This window comes from Bos taurus, chromosome X (assembly GCF_002263795.3).
Source record: "Bos taurus isolate L1 Dominette 01449 registration number 42190680 breed Hereford chromosome X, ARS-UCD2.0, whole genome shotgun sequence".
NCBI lineage: Eukaryota > Metazoa > Chordata > Mammalia > Artiodactyla > Bovidae > Bos > Bos taurus.
Window position 1 is genome coordinate 134,597,679 of NC_037357.1, and position 11,227 is coordinate 134,608,905.

General features: G+C 45.1%; 1 protein-coding gene across 4 annotated transcripts in view; it reads right to left on the reverse strand.

Moving 5' to 3' along the window:
* LOC101902122 (uncharacterized) overlaps positions 1-11,227 on the reverse strand; it is a 493,329-nt gene that overhangs the window by 186,770 nt on the left and 295,332 nt on the right. The window lies entirely within an intron of this gene.

An 11,227-nucleotide genomic window follows, 5' to 3' on the forward strand; every position in this document is an offset into this window, starting at 1 on the left:
ATGTGTATATATGCATATATTGTATGTGTATATATATATATATGAGTGTGGCTGTGTGTATATCGGAGAGGGCGATGGCACCCCACTCTGGTACTCTTGCCTGGAAAATCCCATGGACGGAGGAGCTTGGTAGGCTGTAGTCCATGGGGTCGCTCAGAGTGGGACACGACTGAACGACTTCATTTTCACTTTTCACTTTCATGCATTGGAGAAGGAAATGGCAACCCACTCCAGTGTTCTTGCCTGGAGAATCCCAGGGACAGGGGAGTCTGGTGGGCTGCCGTCTATGGGGTCGCACAGAGTCAGACACGACTGAAGTGACTTAGCAGCAGCAGTGTGTGTGTGTGTGTGTATATATACATAAGACAAACTACTTCTCTGTTAAACAAACACAGCTTAGCTTATCCTAATTTTGAAAGAACAATTATTTGGGGAGGCTAGTTTGATAAACCCCATGTTAACCATGAATTTCTGTGGCAGACATACAGAAAGTTTACAAAAAATATTAGTCCTCCTCTCTTGGACTGTATTGAAGCAGGAACCAGCACTGAACAATTTTATGGGTGGAAGAAAAGGTAAAATGAGTTCCACTTTAACTTAAAAAAAAAATTTGAAGACACAGGAGAAAAACCTTTTGAGTAGATGTATCTGCTGGACCTCCTGAAACATTTTAATATGTCAACGTAGAGGAACAGAAATTGAAACGGAAGTGTGGACTGGATGAGTTTGAGCAAATATGTCATGTAAGAAATTGAAGCTGGTCTCCTGACACACCTTCCTTTAACTAAACCACTGGGCTTTTCTTTCTTTGAAATAAAACGTATCAATGACAGTCTCGCTGGACTGCCCACATACGGGCTGTAAATATGCCACTAGTCTCCACCTGGAATGCTCTCCCTCAAACACCTAGCATGAGGCCACCTCGTTATCCCCCTTATATCTAGAGAACAGTCTGTTTGAAAAGGGAAATTTTTATTAAAGTCATCTTTAAGAAAGTCATCTTTTCTTAAAGATCATCTTTCAAGGATAGAAACTGTTTTTTGAAGCAATGTACTCAATGGAATTAAAAGACTCTTGCTATGACCAATACAGCATATTAAAAAGCAGAGACATCAATTTGCCATCCAAGGTCCATCTAGTCAAAGCTGTGGTTTTCCCAGTAGTCATGCATGGATGTTAGAGTTGGACCACAAAGAAAGCTGAGTGCTGAAGTATTGATATTTTTGAACTGCGGTGTTGGAGAAGACTCTTGAGAGTCCCTTGGACTGCAAGGAGATCAAACCAGTCCTTCCTAAAGGAACTCAATCCTGAATATTCACCAGAAGGACTGATGGTGAAGCTGAAACTCTAATACTTTGGCCACCTGATGTGAAGAACTGACTCATCGGAAAAGACCCTGATGCTGGGAAAGATTGAAGGCAGGAGGACAAGGGGACAACAGAGGATGAGATGGTTGGATGGCATCTCTGACCCAATGGATATGACTTTGAGTAAACTCCGGGAGTTGGTGAAGGACAGGGAAGCCTGGCGTGCTGCAGTCCATGGGGTGGCAAAGAGCTGGACACAACCTAGCAAGTATACGACAGTCCGTGGGGAATACAGATTAATGGTTTAACCATTAACGGGTGTTTGTGACACGCCAGCCAGCTTGGAAAGTGTACCCAACAACTAAACAAATGCAACAGCCAGTGGTTTTTGAAGTACAAAGCATGAATGGGATTTCTTATGTATTATAAGAGAATTTTTTTCTCTTTCCAACAGAAGCTCAAAGAGAACGGCTTCTCCTTCTGTCTGTGATTTACTTTCCTGATTATGCGTCTGCCTGAAGCATCAGCTTTGTACCTGCAAGGGGAAAACTGGGGAAAAAGCACCAACCTCATCAATCTATCTTTTGAGATAGCACATATGTGGGGGAAAAAAAGAGAAGTCCATGAAGTTTCCAAAAGAGTTTTGTAGATGTGGTTGGCATAAAGCAGCATTCAGCCTCGAAGCTTCTTGTGTTGAGGTGTTCTTTTCAAAACTGCCAGAGATAAGGAAGGCTGAAATACTTTTTTTTTATCCGTTTAATGAGTGTTCCTTGATGGAGGAGGTGCTTTTTACCAAGGGTGTCATCAGAGACATCAGAGTAGAGGCAAATAGGTGAGTGAACGTTTCAATGATTCTTTTCCATCAAAAAGAAAAAAAAATGCAGGAACAAAAGAAAGAGTAAATACAGAAGTGGCACACAGCAGTCAGCCAGACGTCAACGTCTACTGTGTAGGATGCTCAGAGGGTACAGTGACTGTGACCAAGAAGATACTTGTTGCTGAGATGCAGAATCATCCCCACTGTGATGGCCACACTCCACCCACCCCAGACGAGCAAACACGCATCAAAAAAGGCTGAAAAATACTGCTTCACAAGAGGCGGAATGACATCTTGCAATTACAGGGACTTGGTATAAAAGGATTCTGTTCCCTGCCTCGTATTGTCACGACAGTGCTGTTGCTGAAGCTTGCTTCTCAGATCGACTAAAGGTCAACAAAACCCTTGGTTACTCGGGGAAAAGGAAGTAATGGGAGGAGATGTCTCGGGAACAGGTCAGGTGGGGGGCATCTCAGAGAAGATGATGTGGCTTCTTCCTTTCCGGCGACCAAGAATAATGGTGTATAGAAGACAAAGCGAAGGGCTTCCCGGGTGAGCCAGTGGTTAAGAAATCCCGCTTGCCATGCAGGGGCTGTGGATTCGAACCCTGGTCCGGGAAGATCCCACAGTGCCCAAAAGCAACTCAGCCCGCACCTCACAGCCACTGAACCTGTGCTCCGGAATCCAGCAGCTGCAACTCCGGAAGACCACGTGCCCCAAGAGAAGCCACCACGATGCAACGGGAGTAGCCCCGCCACGGGCTGCAAGCAGAGAAAAGCCTGCTCGTAGCAACCAAGACAGACATAAGGAAGGCTGAAATACAGCGAGACTGCCATGGATATGTTTCATTTCAAAGAAAGGAAAGCCCACTGGTTTCCTTAAAGGAAGGTGGGCCAGGACATCAGCTTCAACTTCTTAAATTAGTTCCATTTCAACCTCAAAAAAATAAATAAATAAAGACACAGGAGAAAAACCTTGTCAGTAGATGTATCTGCTGTCCTCCTGAAATGCTTTAACATGTCAATGCAGAGAAATGAAAATTTCTGCTCATAGCAACCAAAATCCAGCTCAGCCCCAAATACGTTATATATATATATAGATAGATTTATATATATATATATTATATATATTATATATATATATATATACATTTTATATAGATAGATAGATATATAAAATGGAGGGAAGATTCCGCCCACTTCCCCACATCCATAACAAGCTTATGTAGGAAAGAAAAAATTAACCATATCCCAGGAAGGGAGAGAACTAAACTCTATTGTCTTTTATGGATACATCTAGATACTCTGGTGGTATCTAGACCACCTCTGTAAAAATATTCTGCTTGCTTCCTGGGGAAAAACAGGATGAGAGATGCTTTCATCAAATAACTGAACTTCACACAAATTTTTAAACAATTTTAAAACAGAAAACCCCAAACCCTGTAAGCAGAAACACAGGGACGGTCAGAGAACACGGCTCCCCAGGAGAGGGTCTGAGTAATTATGTATCGCCATGCGAATGTCTTCAGGTTTGGCCCACTTCTCGACTCCGAGAAGGCCGTCTACTCTTACACAATGGCAGAGACCTTGGCTGCCGGACAGAGATTTCCTCGTTTCAAGTTCCAACTCGACAGTCTTTGCTGGGTAATCTGAAGCCTATTTGAATGAGCTAAGCCTCGATTTTCTTGAGTGAGTGAGTCAAAATTGCTCAGTCAAGCCCGACTTTGTGACCCCGTGCACTGTAGCCCCACCAGGCTCCTCTGTCCATGGGATTTTCCAGGCAAGAATACTGGAGTGGCTTGCCGTTTTCTACTCCAGGGGATCTTTCCAACCCATGGATCGAACCCGGGTCTCCTGCATTGGCAGGTGGGTTCTTTACTGTCTGAGCTACCAGGGAAGCCTGGTAACTGTATACAGAGCTTGGTATTTCCTGCCTGCAGAATCAACTTTCCTCTGCCAGCCTTCAGTGAAGCCTGATTTCATCAAGGGCTCCTTTGAGTCAAACTGAAGCTTACTTATAGTGCTGGGCATCCGTCAGCCAGGTAAAGAATGTATGTTAGGGTCTTTGAGTTTTACATTAAATGATCACTGTGCCAGCTACTTTCCTGTTAGTGAAAGGAATGATGTTCCTTGGAAACACAGGAGCAAATGGTCTACCGTTGGAGTTCCTACTTGGGTATTTATCTGGGGCTGAAAACTCTACTGACATCCCTTCTATCTCGCCGTACTCCTACCAAAGAGGAATTATTCTCTTTTACAAAAGAGGAACACAGCATGTCTGAATTTTAGACCTGTACAGAAAAAAATCTGATGATCCCGCAGACAGGAAATACCAACGTCTATGTATATGTACCAGGCTTCCCTGGTGGCTCGGTGGTAAAGAATCCAGCTGCCAATGCAGGAGACACCGGTGTGATCTCTGGGTAGGATAGTTTTCTAAATAACATTGGTTAAAAGGTGACTTTTTCACTGAAGTTGAACATAACACAGAAAATTGCAAGCACACATTTCACAATGAATGAATGATGTAAATTCACAGATAAAATTCACAAAGTGGACAGAGGTGAATCGAGAAACGGGAAAATCGCCAACCTCCCTGCAGCCACTCTCAAGCCTGTTCAACTTCTGTTCATTCCCCTACTTTGGTCACCTGACATGAAGAACTGACTCAATGGAAAAGACCCTGATGCTGGGAAAGATTGAAGGCGGGAGGAGAAGGGGACGACAGAGGATGAGATGGTTGGATGGCATCACCGCCTCGATGGACATGAGTTTGAGCAAGCTCTGGGATACAGGGAGGCCTGGCGTGCTGCAGTCCATGGGGTTGCAAAGAGTCGGACAACTGAACTGAGAATGTCTGACGTGAGCAGGACTGATTAAAGGCCATCATGCAGGGAGCCTGGACACACCATCCCTTCCTGACCTGAGATGGTCTGAACCATCTTCCTGCAACAGAGGAGCTCATGACACAGCTGCTGTGGATTACCCTATATGAATTACATCATCTCCTGGCAGAAAGCCCTTTACAAAGGTACAGTTTATCAATGTGCTGTTACATTTAATGAAATGTCTTGGTTTGGGTTCTCCCAGAGGAGCTGTGGAGTCTATGACTTGAGGGTAGGTAGTTTCTTTGCAGAAGGATGTGGGGAAGTCTTAACAGAGAAAGGACAAGAAGGTTCTCACCATGGGGATCTCGCAACTGGAGACTCAGAAAACTGAGAATTATTCCGAGGGTTGCTTTACATCCGAGGGTTGTTTTCAGGGGTGTAAATCCCTTTGCGCTGGACAGTCAAGGCTGCCCAGGTGGGATTCAGCTCTAGTAGGGTAGGGAGAAGACGTTAGCAAAAAGAGAAGAGTCACCCTGCGTGTGGGCAGAGTGTCACCTTCTTAGAACCCGAGCCACCATGGCGCTCTCACAACACCAAGACCTTCTGTCTCAAGGGCCAATGGAAGTCAGAGTTACACTTTTTAAAATTTTTTTAAAAATTACTTTTTATTTTTATTGTGGAATGCCTTGACATAGTTTCAGGTCGACAGTGAAGGTCTAAGCCATACATGTACATGCATCCATCCTCCCCCAAACCCCCCTCCCATCCAGGCTGCCACGTGACACTGAGCAGAGTTCCCTGTGCTGTCCAGCAGGTCCTTGTTGGTTCTCCATGTTAAATACAGCAGTGTGTCCATGTCCATCCCAAACTCCCTGACTATCCCTTCCCCTATCCTTCCCCCTGGGAACCATAAGGTTATTACAGAGTATTGAGCAGAGTTCCCCGTGCTGTCCAGAAGGTCCTTGTTGGTTCTCCATGTTAAATACAGCAGTGTGTCCACATCCATCCCAAACTCCCTAACTGTCCCTTCCCCCATCGCTCCCCCTAACAACCACAAATTCATTCTCTTAAGTCTGACACTCTCTGTTTTTTAAGTTCTTTTGTAAAATTTCATTTTAGATTCCACATATAATGGATATTATTACTGTTACAATAAATAAGGATGTCATTCTTTTTTTATAGGATTTTTTTTGATACGGACAATTTTTCAAGTGTTTATTGAAGCTTTTACAATATTGCTTCTGTTTTACGTTTGGGGCTTTTTCACCACAAGGTATGTGGGATCTTAGGTCCCCAAACAGGGATCAAACCTGCACTCACTCTACTGGAAGGCAAAGTTTTAACCACTGGACCACAAGGAAGTTCCTATACTGTTTTTTATTTTTTTCAAAAGCTATCATTGACAACCCTGTCTTCACAGTTTACACAACGGTTTGTGCCAGGCTGCCTTGGTGGTAGAATGAAGAGGAATCCGCCTGCCAGTGCAGGGGACACCGATTCCATCCCTGGTCTGGGAAGATGGCACATGCTGCTGAGCAACTGAAGTCCACCACTCCTGAAGCCTGCATGCCTAGAGCCTGTGCTCTGCAGCAAGAGAAGCCACCACCATGAGAAACCCAAGCACCACAGCTGGAGAGAAGCCCCCTGCTCGCCACAGCTGGAAAGAAGCCCCCTGCTCGCCGCAGCTGGCGAGAGGCCCCCTGCTCGCCACAGCTAGAGAGAAGCCTCCTGCTCACCACAGCTGGAGAGAAGGCCCCTGCTCACCGCAGCTGGAGAGAAGCCCCCTGCTCACCGCAGCTGGAGAGAAGCCCCCTGCTCACCGCAGCTGGAGAGAAGCCCCCTGCTCACCGCAGCTGGAGAGAAGCCCCCTGCTCACCGCAGCTGGAGAGAAGCCCCCTGCTCACCGCAGCTGGAGAGAAGCCCCCTGCTCACCACATCTAGAGAGAAGCCTCCTGCTCACCGCAGCTGGAGAGAAGCCCCCTGCTCACCACATCTAGAGAGAAGCCCCCTGCTCACCGCAGCTGGAGAGAAGCCCCCTGCTCACCACAGCTAGAGAAAGTTTTTGCACAGCAACCAAGAGCCCATACAACCAAAAATTAAGGGGTCAGTTGTTTCCAAAGTCAGAGTGTGTCATCAATACGACTCGGACCCAGGACAACACTGGTGTCTTCCGGCGGGTACAGTGGGCACCACCATCTCATCAGAAAGCAATCACCTTCAAGTCCTGGTGTCTCTCTCTGCTTGCCATCCATCCTGCGGGGTGTGGGTCAGCTCTTCAGCTGCCCACCAGTAACTCCCCTTTCCCTTATACGTCTCTATCAATGCTCCTCTCACTGCTGTGGAGGTTTTATCCAAATTCTTTTCATAGGGTCGCACACTGCTAGGGGGGGTTCCCTGGTGGCTCAGACAATAAAGAATCTGTGTGCAGTGCAGGAGACCACGTTCAGTCCCTGCGTGGGGAAGATCCCCTGGAGGAGGGCATGGCAACCCACCCAAGTATTCTTGCCTGGAGAATCCCATGGACCGAGGAGCCTGGAGGGCTGCAGTTCATGAGGTTGCAAAGAGTCGGACATGACTCAACAAGTCACACACACACACACACACACATTGCCAGGTGTCTTAAATGTTGCTCAAGATACATTTAAAAAAAAAAAAAAAAAGATGAGTCAGAAATCATAAATCAAAGGGCACCAAGAAGAGAAATAATGATGTATTTTTAGGGCACTCAAGAGAGCTGAGTCCAAGCAGAAAGCACGTGGGTGGCGTCTGAACTTTGTTCGAGGCCTGATGTGCGATGTTGATTTGTTTTTAAACCGCCCACGTCTCCCCTGCGCACTTGAGGAACTCAAGGCTCACAGGGTCTGACCGCCTGCCCCAATGACCCGGGGAAGGGGAGGGTCAGCCCTGAACATCACCACGTCTGTCTGGCCTCATCTGCTTCATGGTACGTACGACCCACAAACACCAGAAGGCAGGGACGGGCAGGAGGTATTAATCATTCCTGGTGACGGAGACGTGCAGTATTATACACGTATGGATACATGACGCGTTGCTGTTTCTGCTTTTAACTTGCGGGACTTTTCCCAAAATCACAGAGACAGTGGAGAATGAAAGATTCTGTCTGGGCTGCACATTTCCTCTGCTCCTGGGACGTTCCCAGAGCCGACATACCAGGGTGAGATGGCACATTACCCGGTTTGGCCCACGATGAGAAAAGGTTTTGAAGTAGAGCAGACTTTTCTGCCGGAGAAGGCAATGGCACCCCACTCCAGTACGCTTGCCTGGGAAATCCCATGGACGGAGGAGCCTGGTAGGCTACAGTCCATGGGGTCACAAAGAGTTGGACAGGACTGAGCGACTTCACTTTCACTTTTCACTTTCGTGCACTGGAGAAGGAAATGGCAACCCACCCCAGTATGCTTGCCTGGAGAATCCCAGGGATGGGAGCCTGGTGGGCCACCGTCTATGGGGTCGCACAGAGTCGAACACGACTGACGTGACTTACCAGACTTTTCTGCACTTACTGGCGATGAACATTTAGAGGCAATGACAAAAGAATTAGGATATCCATCATTTAAATCAGATACTTACTTTGAAAAGAAGATTCATGATGGTAGAGGAAGTATAAATGTCAGCTAAAGCTTGCTTGTGTTGGTGGCGGGGGCGGGGACGGTCGGGGGAATTTGGCTCTTCCAGGGGGTTGGCACAGGGGAAAAGGAGTCCCTGAGAAAGCTTCCCGCTGACCTGCACCATTCGTTTTGAATAATACTCAAGCTGGAGAGCTTTCTTTGTCAGAGCCTGACTTTCCTAATTCCAGTGATGTTACCACCTGGGCTTAACAACAGGTATGAACAGATTTATATCTCACAAGTCAGTTTTATGGGAGCCACTAAGTGACATGTTTGGGACGGTAAACTTCTTCCATTTGGTCTAAGTGGACGTCACTGTGTAAAAAGCTGCCCTCTCTGATGAGTCACTGAGTTCACAAAAGGCGTTTCTGTCTCAGTTCCTGGGGGAACGTGAACTGCCAGATTGGTGTTTATTCTGGACTCAGAGGGTGTCCCTGGTCCCGTTTGCAAGGTTTATACAAGAACACAGGCAAAAAAAAAAAAACATGAGTTCTAACAGCTGAAGTGGCTTCAAATACTGAATAACCAATAACCAATATAGGATAAGGGCATATATTGATCACGGTGGGTGGGACAGGCTTGACCAGAATGACATCAACTGGAGGACAGATACACCCACACTGGTGCATTCAATGGGAAACCCCTGGGATTAAATACATCTAAGGCTGCTTCAGCTGGCCCAGATCTCAAGAAATTCAAAGACGCACTCGAGTTCAAATTAGTAACTCAAGACTTCAATGGAAAGTGCAGACGATAGATATTTCCTGTTTCTAAAGTGGATTGAGATGGTTCTACACGTGCTAATTTGCTTCAGGATATTGGTGTCTAAAAATACCAATGGGAGAAATTTACACGCCAGCAGTTACAATTCAGTTTGCTTGGGAGCTAGAAACACTGTTTCAGGCTTCACAGCCTCAATTATTTCTAAACAGCTGGCAAAGATTTAAAAATCATCAAAGGCATTTATTAATAACAAACTCCCTGTCAAACACTGATGGATTAGCGTAGCTTTATTTGTGTTTATATCTGACGACTATTTCTGCGGTTTCGGGGGTAGCGATGACACATGCTGAAAAGCTGGAAGTGAGGACTCGTACTCGTGAATGGAAGAAAAAAGCTCAGACACGGGTTTAAAATCTAAAGCTGCTGATTGACAATACAACTCTCCCACACCTCACCTTGCTTTCGTGCTAAGTCGCTTCAGTTGCATCCGACTCTTCACGACCCCGTGGGCTATATTCCACCAGGCTCCTCTGTCCATGGGATTCTCCAGGCAAGAATACTGGAGAGGGTTGCCACGCCCTCCTCCAGGGGATCTTCCCAACCCAGGGATCGAACCCGCATCTCTTCTGTCTCCTACATTTGCAAGCGCTTTCTTTACCACTGGCACCACCTAAGAATTTCCTCACACCGAACCAGAGACACCGGAAAACAGATGTTACTTTCCAAACTAGCTCTCATCAATGTCTGATTTGTCGTATTCCATCCAATGGCTACAATCCAGGCCACATCTAGAATTTGCAAATGAACTGGAAATAAGTTCCATCATGCCGGACTTGCTGAGCAAACTCTACTAAGCTACACAGTGAAATACTATGTGTCTGTACAAAACAAAAGCATCAGATCTTTTCATGTGGATGTGGACATAGAGACGGAGTCCCTGTTGACATTTACGGAAAGAAACTAATAAAAGTCGTATTCACAATGGGTGGGCTGGGCTGAATAGAGGCAAGAGGAGAGGCTGAGAGTGAGACCTTCTATAAACTGCTTTCTCCCTCAATACATTCATTTTCTTTCCTGTTAAAGGCTGTCCAATTACGGTGTTTCAGGGTTCTTAACGTCCAGGAAAATCTTCCTTGAATACTGCAGCTTCATGCTTTTTCAATTGTCATTGAAAGTGAAAGTTGCTCAGTCATGTCCGACTTTTTGCAACCCCATGGACTATACAGTCCATGAAATTCTGGGCTACAGTGGGTAGCCTTTCCCTTCTCCAGGGGAATCTTCCCAACCCAGGGTTCGAACCCAGGTCTCCTGCACTGCAGGCAGATTCTTTACCAGCTGAACCACCAGGGAAGCCCAAGAAGACTGGAGTAGATCATTGTAAGTCCAACCATAAAGTTTTATTTCAAATTTTGGATTTTTGGTATCACCAACTTTTAAATTTTATCTCTACTGACTTGATTTTACTCATTTTTATCAAGAGTCAGTGGATTTATGTTTTATTATTTGTCTGTTTTCTAATGTTCAATTTCATTTTTGTTCTTTTCATTATTAGTTTTATATTTTTTATATTTTTAATTCATACAGGGCTTTCAGAGTTAAGGTTCATAGCAAATCTGAGGGAATGCATTAGTTTTATTTTTAGTCATTTTTTCTAACAACTTCAGTTGAATATTCCTCACTATTTTTCTTTCTATTCCTTATTTATTAAATACCATTTCTGGGCATGTTGCAGCTAGCTACAACTAATTTATTCTAGATAAAATCTGTATTTTGGGGTTTTCTTTTTTCTTTCACTCAACAGGTAAGACATTTTACTTAAATATATACATAAATATATATTACTTAAAAATATAAGTAATATATTTTACTTAAAATTTTCAGAGTGCCTTTTTTTTTTTTTTTACTTTCTATATGTTTCTGGTCA